General features: G+C 40.7%; 1 non-coding gene across 1 annotated transcript; it reads left to right on the forward strand.

The window, feature by feature from the left end:
• Nucleotides 1-4,161: 4,161 nt before the first annotated feature.
• LOC122072466 lies at nt 4,162-4,268 on the forward strand. The gene has a single exon (XR_006138480.1). It is a non-coding gene; the product is annotated as a small nucleolar RNA R71 (small nucleolar RNA).
• Nucleotides 4,269-23,100: the final 18,832 nt, after the last annotated feature.

Below are 23,100 nucleotides of genomic sequence, written 5' to 3' on the forward strand. Positions count from 1 at the left end.
AAAAAATATTTTCTTTTAGAAACTGGACCACTACTTTGTGGTCATTAGTTTTACAAGGTATGGCCTCTATCCATTTAGAAACATAATCAACGGCCAAAAGTATGTACAAATTCCCAAAGGAATTAGGGAATGGTCCCATAAAATCGATGCCCCATACATCAAAGATCTCAACAACTAAAATGGGGTTGAGAGGCATCATGTTCCTCTTATTGATATGGCCAAAAGACTGGCAGGCGGGGCAAGCTTTGCAAAAATCAAAAGCATCTCTAAAAAGAGTGGGCCAATAAAATCCGCGTTGGAGAACCTTTGCGGCAGTCTTCTTAGGTCCAAAGTGTCCACCACATGCATGATCATGACAAAAAGAGAGAATGGAATGTTGCTCATGATCAGGAGCACATCGTCGGATAATCTGATCCGGACATATCTTAAACAAATAAGGATCATCCCAGAAAAAGTGCTTAACTTGGGAATGAAACCTATACTTATCTTGGGTGGACCAGTGATCCGGAGTTACACTTGAAACTAAGAAGTTGACAATGTCAGCAAACCAAGGTTCACTGGACATTGCAAATAATTGTTCATCTGGAAAGTTCTCATTGATTAGAGAATCAATAGTCAAGGAATTGGGAAGCCAGGATAAATGGTCTGCAACTAGGTTTTCAACTCCTTTCTTATCCCTAATTTCTAAATCAAATTATTGCAAAAGTAAAACCCACCTAATGAGACGGGCTTTGGCATCCTTCTTCTGAACTAGGTATCTGAGGGCAGAATGATCAGTATACACCACCATATGTGAACCAACTAAGTAAGACCGAAACTTTTCTAATGCAAACACAACAACTAAAAATTCTTTTTTAGTGGTTGTATAATTGAGTTGTGCATCATTTAAGGTCCTACTAGCATAGTAAATGACAGTGGGTAACTTATTAATCATTTGACCCAAAACTGCTCCTATAGCAAAATCCGAAGCATCACGCATCAGTTCAAAAGGTTCAGTCCAAACAGATGGTTGAACAATGGGTGCATTGGTCAACTCCTTCTTAAGTTGCTTGAAGGATTCTAGGCACTCTTTGGAAAACTCAAAAGTCTGATCTTTGACAAGTAATGAAGTGAGAGGTCGGGCTAACTGACTAAAGTTCTTAATAAACTTTCTGTAGAAGCCCGCATGCCCTAGAAAAGACCGAACATCCTTAACAGATTGAGGAGGTGGTAAATTATCAATTAAATCCACTTTGGCTCTATCTACCTTAATTCCCTCCTTGGATATTACATGGCCTAAAACAATACTAGATTTAACCATAAAATGGCATTTCTCCCAATTCAAAACCAAATTCTTAGATATCCACCTTTTCAAAACTAGGAAAAGATGATGAAGACATTCAGAATAGGAATTTCCATGAATTGAAAAGTCATCCATAAATACTTCTAAGAATTTTTCGACCATGTCAGAAAAGATGCTTATCATGCATCGTTGGAACATAGCAGGGGCATTGCAAAGCCCAAAGGGCATATGTCTGTAAGAAAATGTTCCATATGGGCATGTAAAAGTGGTCTTATGTTGGTCCTCTAAAGCAATTGGGATTTGGTTATAGCCAGAATATCCATCAAGAAAATAATAGTATTCATGTCCAGCTAACCTCTCTAACATCTGATCAATGAATGGCAATGGAAAGTGGTCCTTCCAGGTTGCCACATTAAGTTTTCTGTCGTCTATGCACACTCTCCACCCTGATTGGACACGAGTTGGAATTAGTTAATTATTGGCATTAGGAACTACAGTCACCCCAGACTTCTTAGGCACTACGTGAACTGGGCTTACCCATTGGCTATCAGAAATAGGATAAATTATTCCATGATCCAAGCACTTTAGGATCTCTTTCTTAATGGCTTCCATCATCACTGGGTTAGCTCTTCTTTGGGGTTCCGTGGATGGTTTGGAATCCTCCATAAAATGTATATGATGTTGCACAATGGAAGGGCTTATACCCTTGATATCAGCCATGATCCAACCTAGGGCTTCTTTATTATCTTTTAACACTTTAAGTAACTCCTCTTCCTGGCTAGAAGTCAAATTTGAAGAAATTATTATAGGAAGAGTCTGGTCAGGCCCTAAGAAAGCATACCTCAAATTAGATGGCAACTCCTTAAGATCTAGCTTAGGGGGCTCAATTATGGAAGGTTTGGGAATGGAATTGGAAAGGGGTCCTAAGGGCTCCACAGTGTGTGAAGACTCAAGACTTCAGAAAAGAAATTTTCACTGTTATCATCCAACTCATCCATACACTTTTGGAATTCTGAATCAGAATCAATATCAAAGTTGGTAACTAAATCATCAGAAAAATATAGAAAATTCTCAAACATATTGATATTTTCTTCCATATGTGGTTGCTTGCCAATCCTAAACATGTTAAACTCAACAATTTGGTTATCAAAAGATAATCTTAGGAAACCATTCTGGCAATTGATTAATGCATTACTAGTAGCCAAGAATGGTCTTCCTAGAATTATTGGGATCTCATCCTTGGTTGAGAAGGGCTTAGTATCTAACACAATGAAATCAACAGGGAAAATAAATTCCCCCACCTTTAGTAAAACATCCTCAACCATCCCTTTAGGAATCTTAACAAACCTATCTGCTAACTAAAGAGTAGTTCCAGTGGCTTTCAATTCTCCTAATCCTAGTTGCTTGTACACATGGTAAGGTAAAAGATTCACACTTGCGCCAAGGTCAAGTAAGGCATGCTCACTGTAGGTGTTGCCTATGACACAAGATATGGTAGGGCTCCCTGGATCCTTATACTTGGCTGTTATAGGCTGAGTAATTATAGAACTAATGTTACCTGCCAAGAACGCCTTTTTGGGCACACTAGTGATACGTTTGTGAGCACATAAATATTTCAGTACCTTTGCATAGGAAGGGATCTGGGATATGCCATCCAAAAGAGGGATGTTCACTTCTACCTTTTTGAAGACTTCTAAAATTTTGTCCTTGGAAGCAGTCTTCCTTTTGTTTACCAAGCGATTAGGAAATGGGACAGGATGAACATAAGGACTGTTAGGGATTTGCCCCTGTTCAGAAGAATCATTTTTGGTTTCCTCAACCAAATCATCTTTAGTTTCAGAAAAATCTTTAGGTTCATCAGACGAACCTGACAAGAGGCACACTTGTGTCCTCAACTGAAGGAGAGTTAACATGAGTAATAGATGAGGAAGATTTAGGAACACTCTGTAGGTACTCTCTACCACTCTTAAGGGCATAAACAACATTACATTGGTTAGAGAGCCCTTGTTGGGTTTGACCTTATACTATATTCAGTGGTGCATTAGTTGATGTTTGTGAACTAACAGGCTGATGATGCCTAGGGTTAGGCTCTAGTTGACTGGGTAAAGTTCCTTTCTTTCTCTCACGCATAATTGAGACAACTTGAGTGAGTTCTCTCGTAAGATTTTGATGACTTGTCATGAGGAGAGCCATATTTTTTTCTAAGTCACTTATTCTACTTGCCTCTCCAATATTGGTAAATCCAGGGGATTGCTGATAAGATAATAGGAGAGGGGCCCTAGGAAAACTAGCCTGAGGTCCTACATTTGACCTAGGAAAAGTAATTTGAGAAAAAATATTGTTGTGCAAATGGAGGCCTTTGGAGTCCAAGTTGACCTTGATTATGGAAATTGGAAGGCCTTGCTTGGTTGCCCTGATTCCAAGAGAAATTTGGGTGATTTCTCCATCCTGGATTGTAGGTATTACTATATGGACTATTATGGTATAATGCATTAACACTATCATTAGAAGTGCCCCCAGAGGTGTTGGGGCATTCTTCTAGAAGATGTCTAGGGGACTGGCACCAAGCACAAATCTTAACCAAATTGACTGATGATGGCTCTCTAGGAACAATGGCCTCAATTCTCTTGATTAGGCTATCCAAATGGGCTTCCTTGGCTACTATCCCATCCACAAAATATCATTTTCCTCCTATGGTTCTTTCACTCTCTTGGGTTGATTCCCACTCACGGGTTTTGTCAGCTAAGTCAAGTAAGAATTCCCATGCCTTTCCTTCATCTGTAAAGGATGTAAATCCCTCAGGGCACATAGACTCTATCATTTGTTTAGTTGGGTGATCAATACCCTCATAAATTATTTGACATAAATGCCATAGGTCTAGGCCATAGTGAGGGCATTCTTAGAGTAGATCCTTGAATCTCTCCATAAGTTTGGAAAATGACTCACTAGGCTTTTGCCTAAACTGAAGGATATCACTTCTAAGATTATTGGTTTTGTGAGTTGGGAAAAACTTCTTAAGGAAGACAACTGTGAATTGTTCCCATGAGGTTGTGGAATTTGTGGGTAACCCATACAACCACTTCTTAGCTTGGTCTTTCAATGCAAAAGTGATAAACCTAAGCTTAACAGCATCATCAGAAAGCTGTTGGATCTTAATTAGAACACATACCTCTTCAAATTCCCTTAGAAATAGGTATGCATTCTCAGAGGTCAACCCATGTAAGTGGGGCAACATAGTGATGTATTGAGATTTGAGTTCAAAATTATTGCCTTGGGCTTGTGGTAGAACTATGCAGGAAGGTTGGGTTGTTCTAGCAGGGTAGAACCTGTCTTTCAGAGATTTAGGTGAAGGGTTTTGCTGTTGGTCTCCCATATTGAAGGGTTTTAAAGAGAGCAAACGTATAGGGTCACTACTTGTTGGATCTCTTCTTTCTAACCGATTCTTAGTATTACGTACCCACTTAACACTCATGCAACAGAAAAACTTCCCACAACTAAAGTAAGACAAGCACAAAAGAATGGATAGCAAAACTTTTTGATGATTTTTTTTTGAATTTTTTTTATTTTTTTTTTGCTTTTTGGGAGCTTACCGGCAGGGATCCGGGGTTGCTCAGGTCAATTCCTGAGGTACTGCTACAGGGCAAAACCTGTCTTTATCATACTGTGAGGCATGGCGACCTCCACTGATACAACTATTATTGCAAGTTGTTCTTCTCAGGAATTCAATAAAAGAAAAGGAAAAATATAAAACAAAGCAAACAAAGCACTCCGATTTACCAAAAGAAAGTGAAAAATAACATGGAACTGTCTCCCCGGCAACAACGCCAAAAACTTGTTTGAGATTTAAAATGTAACTGCAAGCGTACGGATCAGTGTAGCTACGGGTCGAACACAGGGAGAACAACCACTTTATTTTTTATTTCTTTTAATAATGCGAAAGTGAACTGATTAATGGTTGTGATCTAATTCTAATTACCGTCCTAAACATATGTATTTAAAATAACGTCCTAACCATTCGTCATCTAAGAATTTAAAGACGCAAGCCACGCAATTAAAATTAAATAAATAAATAACTGAAAATAAACAACCCACGCAATTAAAAAAATAATAATAAAGGAAAAAAATAAAAGCTGAAATAAAAATAAAGTAAAAGAAAGGGGATAAAGCTAGAGAGAGACTCACAAGTAGGTTTCTCTACTTAGCCCGAGGGATGCATCATAATATGAGCTTCCTTACTTGACCAGAGAGTCACTCTTACAAGGGTTACTCTACTTGGCTTTAGGGAAAGGGAGACAATTAAAATAAAAACAATAAATTGATGGTTCTATGGCTAGGAGGGGCAAAGCCAACATATACACTAGCCATGAACCTTGGGGGAAAGGGATAGCAATAATGTAACTATTGAAATTAAAATTCTAAATTAAGAAAGAAAGGGTAGTCAGAAGAGGGAATGAGAGGGGGGAGAGAAGACTTTTGAAGGAGTCTACTTACTTGAACTGTCAACTACTTGAACTGAAAACTTGATCGATTTGAGATACTACTAGTACTAAAAACCAGATCTAGAATAAACCAAATCTGAAATTTTTAGTACTAGAGAAAACAAATCTTGAAACAAAAAAAACTGAACTTGAGAAAAAAGATGCTCCACGGCCTATGATCTTGTCACCTAGATCTAAGCCTAGAACTATAACTTTAAAAATTACAACTCAATTGCATAAATCATAAACATAAAAGGCTGAATAAGAATAAAAGAGTAATTACATTAATTGACATAAAAAACTATTACAAAAGTGATTAAAGCAAAAATAAAGAAGAACTAAAACTAAAGAGAGTAAGAGAGGGAGAGAAAGAAGAAAACTAAGCATAAACTAGAAAGCAAACTAAGGAGAATAATAATTAGGAGGGGGGAGGAAGGGGCTTTTATAGGGATTTTGTCTTGCCTCCTTCCTTCTACAAGTCTTCTTTAAGAAAAGAAAGAAAATAAAATAAAATAAAATCTTGGTAAAAATCCTCATTCTCTGAGATATTGTATGAGGAAGGAGAGAATTCATTTCCAAAAGTAACAAATTCTATTCCTTCCTTGCAATATTAACCAATATCTTGCAATCTTGATTAAATCAGAAAGGAATCTTTACATAGCATCTTCAAGATCTTGCGAGGTGGCAAGGAGAGAGAATAATCTTCAGGATTTACTAGGAGAGAGGATGTGGTACCAATGAGTGGGTCCCACCTTTGGATTGGTTCTTGATTCACTTTAAGCACTGTCTCTTGTAAACTTGGAAACTAAAAAAAAACAAGAAAAATAAAAATAGTACTATCCAAAGTGGGGCAAAATGTATACTTATATCCCTAAGATTTTACACATTATTGTGCTTATCATTAAGCTAACAACCTAAAGGTGAGGTTGTTGAATTACGAAATTGTGGGTAGACATGATCCAGTTGTTGTTCCATATGTTCACATTATCACCATTACCCACTTCTCACAATAGGCCGCTAGTAAGAACATTTTGACCAACAAGGACACTCTGCCATGCCCAAGATGGCTTGTTACCTATTTTGCATTGAGGAAATCCATCTTAGATAGTGGGTCTCAAATTCACAGGATCATAATGGACTTGAATAGTCCTTACGCCCTATCATAGGGTCCCATGAAATGACCCCCTTCCTTGTGTGCTCTTTGGTTGATAGGCATGAGTGCTCCCTCATTGGAGGGCATAGGAAATATGACTACCCACTGTTCTTTCTCCCTAAAAAATGTTTGAACTTTAAATCCACATCATCTTACTGTCTATTGGGGGAGAACTAACAATAACTAAATTTTATTACAAAAATATTAATTCTATCATCTTTTTGTGATAAAATCACCCCCACTAAGATGGTTTTCTTATTATTTACCAAAAAAAGAAACTTTTTCCTTTTTCTTTTTTTGTGAAAATAAAGGTGTTCATAGGATTTTTTTTTTATAGATAGAAAAAAAAAGCACTAAAAAAAGTAGTAATAATATTTTTACTGTAAAATATATACGATGCGCAATCAATTTTTTGGTGGGGCAATTTTCCAAATCCTTAAATAATGCCTTTCCTAATGAAGAAATCATGACAATTGATGAAGAAACCGTTGCTAGCGTGTGGTAGTTGTACTTTGATGGAGCAGCTAATCAAAGAGATTTTGAGCAAGAGTGTTGTTATTAACACCTGATGGACTCTATCGACTATTAGCTTTTCAGCTAGATTTCCCTTGCACCAACAATATCTGAGTATGAAGCTTGTGCAATCAGCCTCGAAATAGCTATAACAATTGGGATAAAAGGAATCCAAGTATTTGGCGACTCGTGCATAGTGATCTGCCAAACTCAAGGGAAATTGAAGACCAAAGATGAGAAGCTAAAGCCTTATCAAGAACATTTGGAGAATGTAACACCATGAATTGAAAGTAGTTGAGCCAGTATGATAGCCCAGTTGGCATAAGAAAGTAGGCTGCTTTGCTATGGATCCATATGTACAGTAGTAAGAGAGAGCATTTTTGGTAGGACCACAGGCCAAGTAAGGCGTATAAGATGATCAAAAAGGGGGTGAGACCAATCCTACATTGGGTGGACTTAGGAACCCAGGAGATAGGATAGCTAAAGAACTAAAAATAAGAAAACTGATAGGTTACCCTGCTGCGAACCAACCAGCCTGTTGGGCTAGTAGAATGTAGGAAAATTGGGTTTTCTTTGTGGGACCCGTATCCCTACACCTCTAAGTCTCACACTTACTCAGTATGTAGAGGGCCTAATGCTAACCAAACCCAACCTAATCGGTCAGTATTTGGTGGGGTCCATCAAGGGGAATTAAATTTTAAATAGTTTATGTTTTAAAATTAATTTTTAGAAATACTTTTGTATTTTGAGCTGGTTCATCCAAACGGGCCCTAAGGACCCTTTAGGGTTGAACCTTAAAAACCCTATTAGCTGCTGTTTTTATTACATTCTTGCTACACAATTCGGTGAGTAGTAGAGAAGAAGAAGAAGAAGAAGAAGAAGAAGAAGAAGAAGAAGAAGAAGAAGAAGAAGAAGAAGAAGAAGAAGAAGAAGAAAAGAGAGCTAGTTGGGGCTGCCTACACCTAAGGTGAGTGCTGCTACCATCTAAAATTTGTGTAGTTAATTGGTGCTGTCATAGTAGCATGCTAGGGTTAGGGATTTTAGTTAATTTGTGACTGTAATCAAGTCCTTGTGGACTGATTTGCTCCCCTGTAGAAGAAGCCCCAAATTCTGGAAGGGTTAGGGACTGAAATTTTTCAGAAGATTGTCCTTGTGAACCTTAGAGCTTAGGGTTTTTATTCTCATAGTAAGGAATTATGTAATTGAAGCTGGAAAATGGTTGAATAGGAAAAATTCTACAAAAATCCTAGAACAAGAATTCAATCCATTTTTTTCCCTATTATAATTTAGCTAATTGCCTCCCTAAAATTCTGATATAAGTTCGATTAGGGTTAGGACACAAATTTTACAATTGTATACACATGTATCCAACCCTAATTGAATGTCTAAATAGGGGAATTTATCCAATTTTGCCAAAATATCCCAATTCCTATTTAATGTTTGAAATTTCTACAGAATGGGATGTATAGGTTTAGGTTTAGCCAATTTAATCATAAAGATGGGTTAATTTGAAGCCTAAACCCCATATTTAGCTCTAATATGTATAACTAGAACCATGGATTGAGGAATTAAACCCAAATCTGGGTTTGGATATACAGTACAGCCTTGGCAGAATCGGATTCTGCAAAAAAAGGGAACTAGTAGGCTTGACTAGCCAACACGCCAGTTGGGTGTTTTCAAGGCTTAATAGCCCCTGTTTTGCTGGTTAGTACCCTCCCTTGTGGGTTATGTTCCCTACCTTTTTACCCAAATTAACCCTATATGTCACACCCAGTTCACACTGAACCGGGCCAGTGACCGGGTTAACACCGGTTAACCCAAACCTGCCAGGATCATCTGATACTGTATTCCACCACAGCATACACACAACTAATATAAGCTCATTAGATCAGCGGAAGACTAGGTTTACCTATAAATGTTCCCATAATACTTGATACCCGAATTGTGATACAATAGTTATATACATGTGGGCCCGAGGGCATGATATTTACACAATAAAAGTACAATTCACATATCAAGTACATAAATGAAACCATCAAAATAATCAGAGTACACAGTTCAACTCGGCATCAAAGGCTAGAGCTCAGCTCGGCATCAAGGGTAGAGCCCAGCTCGACATCACATGGTAGAGCTCAACTCGGCCTCAGAAGTGGAGCTCAGCTCGGCATCAGAACTGCGGTCCCGCAGCATAACTCTCGCACGAGTAGTCAATGCCGTGCTCTAACTCCTCAGGGGCCCACCAGTCCTCTTCAGGGAACTCGATTGTGGGACCCACCCCGTGCTCCTCAGATGTATGACCTGCAAAATCATCTAAAAAGGGGGTACCCACGGGATGAGCTCACTAACTCAGTAAGTGGTAAGATGGACCACACAACAGTCCACACATCAAAACACAATCATATGCACTACATGCCATGCAATACATTTTAAATCACATCCACCTAAGGAACATTACTAAGTCTTTGGTTTAGTGCTACTACAGCCACAGTGCGCGCATACTCCGGGTACGAGCCGCGAACTCCATCCCGCGATACGCCCATAGGGCTGTCGGAGAAGGCCCACCGTGAGTACTCGGAAAAGTAAAAACAATGTTGTCCACCGGCTCTCAACAGAAAAGTAAATGACTGAAATTAAAGGTGCTGACTCCAACAATTTAAAAGCAGTACGATTGACCCTCTTGATTGTACCACCGGGGTTGCCGACTGTCCTATTGACCCACCGCGCATTATGTCTAACCGCCATAGTGACCCGACAACCGCGACCACTGCTTCCCCCCCAAATGGTAACCCAACACCTTAACCCCTGTTGGGAAGGGTCGTAGCACGGGAAGGTGAAATCCTAAACCGCATGCTCCTATATGACAATAGTACGATTGCATAGTGCCTCCGCGTCCCATACCACGGGCCACCAATGCACTCGTTTTCAAGCCGACTACGGCATCTAGTCTATCAATGCATCATGCACAATGATGTCAACATTCAATCACATAAGAATCTCATCACTTGGCATTTAGAAAGTAAACATAGCACACATGCATAACAATGTGAGGATGACTAATCTACATAGCATATTCATGATGGCATGACTAGACTAGATACATTTAAATGAATACCAAATAATGCCTTGAAACAAGGCCAAACGTCCTCTCCCCACTTACCTGTAGTGTACAAGGATTCCCGTTTGGTATGGGTGAGATCCGACGCGAGAAGCGTAGGATTTGGTGAACCTAACATGATTGAGTGGGGTTAGTGCTTCACAATTTTAGAATCAAAATTAACACGATCCAATGACACGATCATGTTTAGAATCCTAAAAGGAGATCACATGTCCGATTTGGGTCCAATCGGACGTAAAAATCACCTTCGGGGCCTCTCAGGTGGGTCAGACAGCCCACCTGTCTGGCCCACCGGTTTGGACCGGCGGGCAGGTTGGCCCATCAATTGGCCCGTCGGTCTGGCCTACCGGTTGGGCCAGGAGCCCTGCTAAGACCGGCAGGCAGGGTGGCCCACCGGTTGTGCCCGAAGGCCCTGTCCTCTAAGGCGGGTGCTCACAGGTGGGCCAGATGGCCCACCGGTCCTACCCACCGGTCCTACCCACCGGTCTTGGCGGGAAAACTGCTGTTTCTTCCCAACTTCCTCCATTCTTTGGGGATTCAAATGGGGCTTTTCCCAACCCATTCTTCACACTTTCAATGTCTTATAGGATGGTTCTAACCTAGATCTAGGTTAGATTCAAGTGATGGGAAACTATCTTACCTTCTTTGCTCAAGAACACCTTTAAACCCTCAAAATCACTTCAAACCCACAATGCTTCTCCAACCTTGTCAATACCTCTTCAAATCCTTCAAGATCAACACATAAATCATCTATTAAACCTTAGATTCATCATTTCAAAGGGGACTTACAAGATCTTAAGAAACCCTACTCGAATCAAGGGTTTATGCTTGGGTATGGTGAATGTTCAAGGAACCCAACTTTGCTTACCTCTAAATGTAGATCTAGAGTTGAAGATCACTCTTCCGGCGCCGGAATGGGAAGATCAAGCTTCGGCACCACTGAAATCCTTCTCTTCTTCCTCTACCTTCTCTTCCCTTCTTCTCCCCTTTCTTTTCTCTCTCCTCTTTACTATCCTCACCAACGTACGAGTGTCATAAATGAAAATAAAAGAAAATCATAAATGCTATATATATACTTCTTAAATAACTAAATAGTTCACATGGATGGGTCACTCAGGTGGGTGGGTGTGCCCACCTGTCCGCCCACCTGAGGGCCAAAACTTGGGATTTTGACAGAGTTCGGGCCTCGGCGCGAACCCCACCCCTGGCATACGATGTAGTATACGTATATACCTTAATATACGGCTACAATACCTGCTTTATCCGTACATGGCCTTATGGTAGGTGCATGTACACGGCTTGGGTACTCCCGTCTCTTCTGGCACTGGCTCGGACTTGTCCGGCCAGCCGGTGTTTAAGGTCACCCTTGCCATCATAGTCCATAAAGAGCCTACTCTAACTCTCTCCGGTTCTGGTCCTGCATAGTTAAACCGGGTCAACCGTGTAATCAGACAGGGTTTAAGAAGTAGGGTATTACACTATAGGTAGGGGAAGCTTGGGGGCTTTTTCGAGACTTTAAGTTGGATTAGTAAATGGGACTTTAGGAAATTGTTTTGGGTTTAGTAGTGAACCTATAAGTAGTCACATTAGGTGTATAAATGCTTAACAAAAATGATACATATTGGTTTAGGAATCTAAAACTTATCGGGCAAGGACAAACAATTGATTGCGAGGGATCCTATCGCACTTTGTGATTGGGTTTGGAGGTGAGTGAGTGTTTGACCTTATTTTACAGATTTTTTTGTATTATTTTCTATTTTTGCATGAATCATATGTATGTGATTATGATATGATGGATTTGTTTATCTTTTGCTATTATTATCTGCTAACCTGTGAATATGGAATGATGTGACTGTGGAATGGTTTCTAGACTGTGGAGGTAAGTGAGGTAAGTTATTATGGTTATGTGATTGTGAGCTGTGAATATGGACTGTGGTTCTGTGTAGGAGGATTACAGTTGTAACTATGGCATTGACAGTCTGGGCACGGTGTGGCCGGGGGGGATCTGGTACCGTGGGGAGGTCAGTAGTATAGTTATAATTGTGGCTCTAACGATCTAAGGCATAGTGTGGCCGAGCTGTGTTCTAGTACCTTGGGGCTAGAGGTTGGAGGATGTGTGTATGTATGGTGTGTGATGTATGGTGATGATATATACATTCATATAGACTGCATCTGGTTAGGATTCACAAACCTTGGTGCTACACCCCTTGCCAGTAGGGGGTTAGGTACTAGCTAATCCCAGGGGATGGTATGTTTGGGAGAGTACTATATTCGTAATATGACATACTATACTCGGAGGCGGATGCAGCACGGGTGACTGATGGGTTTTCCAATATCGGTGCTGCCCCATAGCATGGGTGACCAAGGGGATTTCTAGGGCCGTGACTGTTCTATAGCTCAAGTGACCGATGGATTTTCTAGGACCGTGGCTATAGGGTGGGATTACTCATTAGGGGTTTGCGGGGTGACCGATGGGTTTTTCGGGACCTACAGGCTCTTGACTTGCGACTAGCTTGTATCGTTGGGTGACTGATGGGTTTTCTGGGACCAAGGATAGCACTTAGGTTATAGTAGCACTGAGACCCTATCTTGGACTTAGTAATTGTTTGCTAGGTATTGTGTGATAAAAATTGATCATGAGCATTGTCTAATTTTCTTGAGCATGCATTGTATCATTTGTTAATGTGTGCATGCATGTACACCCCTCACTGGGCTTGTGAAGCTCACCCTTTGTTGATTACTCTTTTTAGATGGTGGAACCAGTGCTGAGGTAGGATTGGACTTCGGTGGTGGTTTCAAGGCTTGTGTTTGCAAGACACCAGGATGTTGATGGACTTCACTTCTACTATTTTAAATATTCCTTTTAATGTGTATATATTATGAGATGTGTAGTAAGTAAAATTGTAAATTTACGATTGTTTTCAAACTTGAAAATGGTATAATATAATCATTTTAGTACATCACAGTAGTGGTTGTATGATTTTAATAGCATACTTTGATTTTAGTTGTGATCTTGATGGCATTTATGTAATTAAGGTACTGCATCTATGATCTTGGACGATTAGGCTAACTTTATGTGGGTGTCCAGTGCCGCATACCTTGGCCAATTTGAGGCAGAGTGGGACAGAATGGTATCAAAGCGTGATGCCCTATTTTAATTCACAAATACACAAAATCTTAAGATTTATTGGTGATGATTAGGAATAAAATTTAAAGACTTCAAGATAGTTGCATAACTTTTGGTACACACCATAGGAGACTAGCCTAGGTGCAAAGCCATTCACTTATAATAATTTAAAGAGCTACATAGTTGGACAAATAAAATGTAACAAGATGAGAATAATTGGAATTAAATAAGTATAACTATATTACATATTAGGTCTAAGAATTAGGTTGATGTTGGTTGGTGCCATCTGCCAATGGATTAAGCATATGACTCACTTCTATTATGAATTTCCTATTACTACAGTGTATGAGTGTAAAACATGTTGTGTGGTTATATAGTGAGCATAATCCATTTGAGAAATTAATCGATATGTTCATTTCACAGGAAGTTTCCCAAATGTTGAAGCGTACCTATCCCCAAGATGATCCGTAACTGCAAAAGTACAGTCATACCCAGAGGGAAAATCATAACCCTTCACATGAAACTGAACATGAGGGTGAAGATGAAATAATAGCTACATCACCTATACCACCTCCTGCACCACCTATGATGACAACTCATGATGAGGTTGCCATAGTCAATGGTGTGATGCAAAGCATCCAACAAAGCCTTCAACAATAACAAAGAGAAGTCCAGCAACAATAGAGAGCCATGATGACTGAGATAGCCACAACTATCCTACCAGAGAGACACCTATGGTACAACCCCTTATTGTGCAGCCTATTGCACAAACAACCATTGGGCAGTCATCTCAGGTAGTACCAGTACTGGTGACACCACCTGGGCAGCATATATCAGACACACAGCCAGTTGCACCAGTGTGGGTAGATAACTCCAAGTCAGTGGAGAAATTTTAGAAGTATCAGCCCCTTACTTCAGTGGAGTGATCTAAGACCCGTTGGAACCAGCAAAATGGATAGAGGGCGTTGAAAAGGCTTTTACCGTACTGGGGTGCATAGATGAACAAAAGATTTTATGTGCCAATTATCAACTGCAGGATGAAGCACATGCTTCTTTACTAAAAAAAAAAAAAAAAAAAGGAGATGAAGCACATGATTGGTGGAAGGCCACAAGGCCTATATTGTTGGCCACACATCCCAACCCTACTTGAGATCAGTTTGTGGAGACCTTCTATGGGAATTATTTCCCTGAGAGTGTTAGAGATAGGAAAGAGGCAAAATTTATGACTTTGACACAAGGGCCAAAGTCTGTCCTTGAGTATCAACAACAGTTTGAGGCTCTATGTTACTTTGCACTAGATCACATAAAGATTGACAGAGCGAAAGCCAAGAAATTTGAGAAGGGTTTGAGGGCTAGTATTGGAGCATTTCTGATTGCACATCACCTTTAGACATATGCAGAAGTAGTTTAAACGACCAAATCTATAGAAGAGAAACAAAGAGATAATTATCATGCTCAGGCAGCGAGGAGAGCAGACATCGCATCTAGTGGTAGAGGTTTCACTAGAGCAGTTGAATCACCCTACACTACTTCTGTTGCACCACACATTAGTAGGCCAGATGTTGGCCAAGCATTATAACATCTTAGGCTAGTAGCACTAGTACCTCAGCTAATGGGTCCATAGAAGAAGTGGTGCTTTGCATGTGAACAACTTGGACATAAGGCTAGATCATGTTCACGGATGAAGCAGTGTTATATATGTGATCAATTTGGGCATATAGCCAGATTGTGTCCACAAAGGAAGTTGGCAGACTCATATATGGAACTCTCAACATCAACAGCTAGTCCACCGGCTCTGATGCAACAAGGTATCAAAATGCAAGAAGGGACATTCGCTAATGACAACGGAAGAGACCAAGACTACGTCTGAGGTAGTCACAGGTATGTCGTTAATATGGATGAAATTTTTATAGGCATTGTTGAATACCTAATGCATCCCATTTATTTGACATTCTCATTGCATTGTTGAATTGTGGTGCACTATATTTACTTGTACCTTCACTAATTAAGTTAAAGAGTCTAGCACACAAGTTGATAGTTGGTATCCTACTAGTGGGGATATGAGCTACCATGTTCCATCCACATACTTGGACGGGACTTGATAACTCAATTGAGTAAGTTAGATATTAAGGAGATCGATGTTTGTGTTAGAATGGAGGGGCTACTCGCCTGTAGAGCTCATGTGTGATATACAGACTTATTACCCAAGAAAGTAATGTGAAGGAAGCTAAAAAGGTGGTGATGTTGCACATTAGATGAAGAGACAAAATTAAACATGAAAGCTACCAAGTGTGTAAACTTTTAGAAATAAGAATAGAGTAGTGTCAGTATTAGGATATATCAATTCTGATTGATGTTACATAAATAATATCATACAATGACTTCAGACACGACCCTTTGCTTCACTGATTGTCCTTGAGTTGTTAAAAAGAACAAAGATGAGTTCATCTATAATTACTGTTGATTAGGAGTGGTATTCAACGATGACCTCGGCTATAAGTACCAAAAAGGCAGATGAAGCAGTACAAGTGTTCTCTTATAAAGAAGTGAGAATAGTATTGGAAAGCTGATACTTAAAATGTTGTGCCACCTAATAGATCCGATATTGCTACTGGATTGGAATTATAAGGTTAGTATCAGAAATGTAAAAAATAGTGAAAATGATAACAGATCCAAGTATACCTAAGATCAAATTGTATGGGTGATTAAAAAAAGAATAAGAAAAGTAATTTATGAGGTAAAATGGAGGAAACATTATGGAGCATTGGGAATCTGGAACAGATGATCAATTAATATATGTCTTAGTGTGTGAAGAAAGCATATGAAAGTTAAAATATGATATCTGGAATTGTGAAGATTTAAATATGAATTAGAGTGAATTGTGGATAATAGGACATTGGTGGAATAATGATAATACTTAGCATGCTTGAATGTAGTGTGAGGTCGAGCAGTGTGAATAGAGGTATGGAAGTTTGATTTCATAATAAATAAATAATACACCAAGTATGTGTATGTATGGTGAAGTGAAGTTAGAAGCCCGAAACTTGTGAAACCAAGTAAATGATGGGATATTATCTTGGGTATTTGATGAAAGCTTTAAAATAAAAATAAAAAGAAAGAAATGGGGATATATAATAATATAATTAATAGTTTGACTTGGAAGAAATGATATGGAAATTGAATCCACAAGTATTAGAGTAAAGAGAGTGAAATTGTGGATCAGCTAATATAGAATCAATGTGAAATTCTAAGACTTTGTATATCTTTACAGAGATCAAATCTGAGTACCCTGGGCGAGATATAAATAATATTTGTATGTACGAAGATATAACAGGGCTGATATTGGAAAGTTAGAAGTATAGTGGGATGTTGATTTTGTAGTTCTCGAGGAACTAAGGATATGAATAAATAAGGGATCAATATGGCCAATAGGTCTGTCAAAAACTTGTTTGAATTTTTAAAAGTAACCACAAGCGTATGGATCAGTGTAACTAACGGGTCAAACACAAGGAGAGCAACCACTATTTTTATCTTCTTTTATTAATGTGAAAGTGTAACGATTGATTATGGTGATCTAATTCTATCTACCGACTGTGAGGGTAGTGGCTGGAGATGATGAGATGTCTCTCTTCCCTTGGGGACAAAAAGACTTGCATCCACTCTCCTCTCTCTTTCTCCTTCATGTGAGCGGAGGGGTTCATGTTGTGTGTGCTTTGCTTGCAGGCCCAACACTGTCGTATCGCCGCTTGAAGATACGTGGAGGCCTATTTCACAAGAGTGTAACATTCGTCATTTGAGATGGGGGTTTGATGATGGTCCAATATGGGAATTGAGATCATACAAATGGGGTTTGGAGTCGCCACCTAGGGTTATGGGCCTAGAACCGAGGGTGGGCTGATTCCTGAGAAAAGGGTTCAAAATTTGGTCTGGTCCAGAGATTTAGGGTAAGTATCAGGTTACAGAATTGGGAAGGTGTTAGGCACGCAATCTGCCCGGTTCAATCGGTCTTCCTACTAGATGCTTGATGACAAACATTTTCCATAATTATTACTATTCCATATGCATGGCCCCTGCTTCGGGTCAAGAGGGATGGGCCCCTGATTAGTATCGGCTTGGACTATCTTTCGTGTTCTCCTGGCTTAGGGGAAGATGGTCTTGACCTCCAACTTCCTTTCATAAGAGATATTGATTATGATGGTATGCAGGCAGGGTTTCGACCAGGAACGGTTACTTTCGGATTTGTTCGGACAGAGCTTCGGCTAGGGAAGGCTATCTCCGAATTTAGACTCGGACAGAGCTTCCGCTAGGGAAGGATATTTCTAGGCTTAGGATGAGGTGCCACTCCGAGAGAGATTCCGCTGGGGATAAGCTATGGGAGGGCTAGGCTGAGGTGGCCCTTCGGCAGAGCTTTCATTAGGAATGGCTATTTCTGAAAAGATTCTAGGGGCACTCGGACAGGGTTTCCACTAGGAACTGCTATTTTTGAAAAGAAACAGATTGACCTAAAATTGGATTGAAGATCTCCAAAGCCTTAAAAAACACTTTGAAATCCGAACAGAGTTTCGAACCTTGAAAAAGATCTCTCCGTAGACCTGAAGAACCTCAAAGGGGGGGGGTTTCTACTTTGGGTAAAACTCAAGAACACTCAAAGGAGGTGGTTGAAGAACATACTACTTTTGGTAAAAACTGGATCGGACTAAGAACTTGGATTGAAGATCTTTAAAGTCCCGAAGAACACTTCGAAGATCCGAACAAGATTTTGGATCTTGACAAAGATCGCTTTGAAGACCCGAAGAAAATCAAGGGGGGGAGGGGAGGAGAATTTCACTACAAGGGAGTGAGGTGGGGTCTTTGTGCCTCAAATCCAAAGGAGGGGGTATTTATAGGTTTTTTCGGCCAATGGGAAAGAAGGAACATCTTTATCCAATGAACGAAAGAAGGGTTCTTGCCTAAAGTGGGGGGATTGGGCTTTTATACACAGGGTAAAAGAGGTTCTCAGACCAAAATGGGTGGGGGAAGGTTTTTGTCCAATGGGTAAAAAGTGGGTTCTTGGAGAGAGAATCCTTAGTAAAAAAAGGTGTTTTTGGTCTTAAGTGGGTGAAGAGGGAATTTCTTCCCCCATCGGGTCAGGGGAACACCAATCTTGGCCATTGACGGCGACACAGAAGGTTGGGTTGAAATGTATGGGGCATGCGGGGAATGTGCACAGGGTGTGTGGGTAATGGTGTGCAACTGGGCATAGGCTAGGCACAAGGGTGTGCGGGGAGGTTGGCATGGGTGTGCAGCACATAGCTCGTGGGGTAAGCAAAACTGTGCGGGATAGCATACGCATGGTGTAGGCAAAGTGCAAGCCACAAGCAGGAAAGCGTGAGCGGCCATGCAACAGGGGCGTATAGGTGGTGCAAGGTAGGTTGGGCTAGCTGGTTGGCTTGGTTGATCAGTGTGCGCGACATGCGCACGAAAAAAATGTTATTTTCCAGGAAAGATTGTGGGAAATCTGACAGTCCGATTTTGGCATACCATATATCGTTAAAATCGTATTTCAGAGTACTATCCATCTGTACGGTCATCTTGACTGGATTCCTTTATATAGAAAAAGTCAAAATTGGACCCTCTTCCTTCCCACGTGGGGTCTCCAGGGTTTTCAGGCAAGTGGGAATGTTTCTGGGTTTTCTCAATCAATCATCATCTCTATTGATTAAAAGTCAAAAATCGCATCCAAGATCCATATTTCATCATAGCCAAAGGAGGGTGATAAAATTGGGTGTCTACAGAATGCCCCTCTTTAGCCGAGTCCTGTGCCAATGGCAGAAGGGCAAAGAAAAGAATGACCACATTTTGTCACCTGAAGCATGTCTCTCGTCATCTTGCTCATTAATGACGGAGTTGAAAAATACAATAGATAATATCTCTCAACTACTTTAGAGTTTTACGACTTACCTGGGTTGCCGATTGTAAGAAAGGAATTCGTTGTTCTTCCAATCCTACAAAAGATGTTAGTACTTTAATCTTTGAATTTTCCTTAGCTGGGCTTCACATGTGCCAGTTCAGGGAATTTGGTCTCCAGGTTGGGTTTTTCGAACCAATCTGAACTATATGGGACCAATGGTTACAAGGGAGGAATTCACTACTCTTCCAATCTTGTAACAGGAAAAAACATTTGATTCTTGGATTTTTCCTTAACTGGGCTTCGCATGTGCCAGTTCGGGGAATTTGGTCTATGAGATCAGGTCACTCGGAGCTGATACAAAGAGATTGGGCCACCTGGGGCCAGGTAAATGCAATTGGGTCCCTTAGGGCCGAGTCAATGAAATTGGGCCACCTAGGGCCCCGATAAATACAACTGGGCCACCTAGGGCCGGGTTAATGAAATTGGGCCACCTGGGGCTAGGTCAATGACATTGGGCCACTTGGGCCGGGTAAATGCAATTGGGCCACCTGGGGCCGGGTCAATGAAATTGGGCCACCTGGGGCCGAGTAAATGCAATTGGGCCACCTGTGGCTGGGTCAATGAGGTTGGGCCGCCTGAGGCCGGGTAAATGCAATTGGGCCACTTGAGGCCAGGTCAATGAAATTATATCTCTTCTTGATTTTTCCTTGATTCTTGATTTTTAGTTCTTTGATTTTGAATTTTGCTTTTTGCCTTTGATTTGGAATTTGATTTGAATTCTGATGCTTGATTTAGAATCTTTAAAATTTATTATTATTATTATTATTAATTTTTTTTTGGAAGAACAAAATTTTTTATATAAAATGGGTCGCCTCCCCTGTTCATTCTTCATTCTAACTTTTCTGAGTGAGTTTTGAGTTCTTGGAGCTCTTTGATTTTTCTTGAAGTTTTCCTTCTTGTTCTTGGAGTTTTTCATCTTGCTCTTGAAGTTCTTGAAGATCTTCATCTTGTTTTTGAGGGAGGAGTTATTTAGAGAATTTGATATTCTTGTGGGCTTTTGTGTAATTTGGAAAACTTTTTGGGGCTTCTTGGAATTTTGGAAACTTTTTTGGGGTTTCTTGCAATTTCAAAAAGTTTCTGAGGCTTTTCGCAATTTTTTGAAAATATGGCTAAAAGGAGAAAGAGGAAGACTTTGGGAGAAGTTTAGCCTGGGAGTTGCAGTAATCCTTCCCCCAGGGATGTGGGCTTGGCCGACTGGTACGTCGGCCAGACCCTTCATAACAGTCGGAATCACATCTGCAACTCCATATGGGGTTCCTGGGTAAGTCTTTACATGTTATTCATTATTTTGATTATCTTTTACTCTTGCTTTGTCTTTCTTTTTATGTTGTTTTTGCTTTTTGTTGCTTTTTCTTTTTATTCATTCTTTATTTCCCTTAGCATGAGGGGAGGGAACCACCTACCCTGGCCTCGTATGGCCATCCGAACATGGTTCAGTTATGGAATAAGATGCTTCCTCATAGAGTAAAGCAAACAGTTGATGCATCATACCTGGGCTGGCTAGCTATGGTAGAGACCCAAAAGTTTAACCCGGCATTGGTGGGGGCCTTGATGGAGCGGTGGTGGCCGAGTACTCATTCTTTCCATCTTCCTGTTGGTGAGATCACCATCATGCCCTTGTGCTTCTATGCTTTGACAAGCATTCCATTTGGGGGTAGATCCATAACTCTACTTAGGGCTCTGACTATCCAGGAGTTCGCAGACCTAACCAGCATCACCATTGTGGCCGGTCAGACACACATCTGCCTAAGGGAGATTAGTGCCTGATGGTGGAAATTTGGCCTGGGGGAGAACCCAGGTAACATAACTTAGGTGGCCCGTTCCTTCGTACTATTTGTTGTGGATCAATGTCTCTTCAGTGACCTTCGAGGGGGAGTGGATATCCGTCTGATGTACTTCCTTCGAGATCTTTGTACTGTAGACTCTTGGGATTGGGGTGGGACTGCTTATGCATATCTCCTGCGATCCCAAGATCTGCTGTCCTATGGAGATGGGCCTCAAGGGGGTAAGCTTCATTATTCAGGTAACTTTCCTTCTCGTTCCCATTTCCTTTCATTCATTTGGAGTGCACTTTTTGACTTTAATTTCTTGAAATAGCCTTGGTGCTTTGTGCACTTGGGGACTATAGCTCCCAAATTGAGGGATCCTCAGGCATTCTTCTTCCCTGTAGCCATGAGGTGGGGGGGACAATCAGGTGCTCAGGGCTTGACACCATCCTCCGGGGACCACCGCTCATTCTCTTTCGAATGATCTCACCGAGGTATGTTGTGTCTGACACTGATATTCCCTTCATCTTCTACCGTACTTAGTTCTCCTTAGTTTTGCAGGTTACTTGGAGACCATTCCATGATCTCGTATTTCTAGATCTTGAAAGATTAGCCTTGGACAAGCACTTATCCGAGCACTGAGTCCTTTTTTGAGGAATGTGGGGTCACACCTGGTATTTGGGAGAGAGAGTAATACCCCAATGGTTGGATATTGAGCCACACCCTTCTCCCGGTCTTCCTCCACCCACTATGCACTGCCCAGAGATCATCCTAGTAGATGAGATGGAGCATTTGGCTAGCAGAGTATGGGATGACTCATTCCTAGATCAGGATAGGGCCTACAGAGCCTTATTGGAGGAGGAGATAGTATGCACCCCTCTTGGTCCTGATGGTCCAGTGGTATGTTACCCTTTCTTGATTATTTCTTTCAAATCCCTTTCTGTTTTGGTCTTGACTGATGTTCTTCCAGGGAGAGTGAGACATGTAGATCCTTTTACTGTTCAGTCATATGCTAGTGCTACCGATCCTTCATAAGTAAGACTGTCTACCAGTGCCGACGGGTCTCTTAGGGTCGTTAATGTCCCCTTTCGTGGCTTCCCTACCTGGACCTATCCCAATGCAGCCAACCCTTGTCTCCCTCATCTTCTGGATCCAAACACAGATGTAGACGCTTCCGTTGGGTTGCCTATTCCTTATGATTATGTGAGTATCTAATCATCCTCTAATTAACTCTTGATTTCCACTGGCTGATATGCTCTTTCTCAGGTGTCCCCGGAGGTCTATGCTTAGATTATGAGGATGCACTATGGCCTGTGCAAGGTGATAGTTGCCAAGGATCGGGAGATTGCACGGTAAGACACATTGATTTAGGACTTAACCCAGAGGCTGAAGCAGGCTGGACTAGCATCTACGAATTCCCTAGTGCTCCATGAGGATGGTTCAGAGTACGGCTCAGATGATGGCTTTTGATTTATAGGGATTTGTTCCTGCATTTATTGAAAACACAAACACATGGATATTTTCTTTTTCCCTCCTCTGGTTTGTTCATCATTTTATTTCAGCATCTTATGAATGAAAACTTATCTTTGGTATAAAGAAAAAACATTTTTTTTTGTTCTTTGTTTGCTTGCAATGCTTAGGCATAATCAATTCCATAACTCAATTTATAATTAGAATAATCGGGATTGCACGGGAATCCAAATACTACCTCATTCT

The sequence above is a fragment of the Macadamia integrifolia genome, chromosome 2, assembly GCF_013358625.1.
Source record: "Macadamia integrifolia cultivar HAES 741 chromosome 2, SCU_Mint_v3, whole genome shotgun sequence".
Taxonomy (NCBI): Eukaryota; Viridiplantae; Streptophyta; class Magnoliopsida; order Proteales; family Proteaceae; genus Macadamia; species Macadamia integrifolia.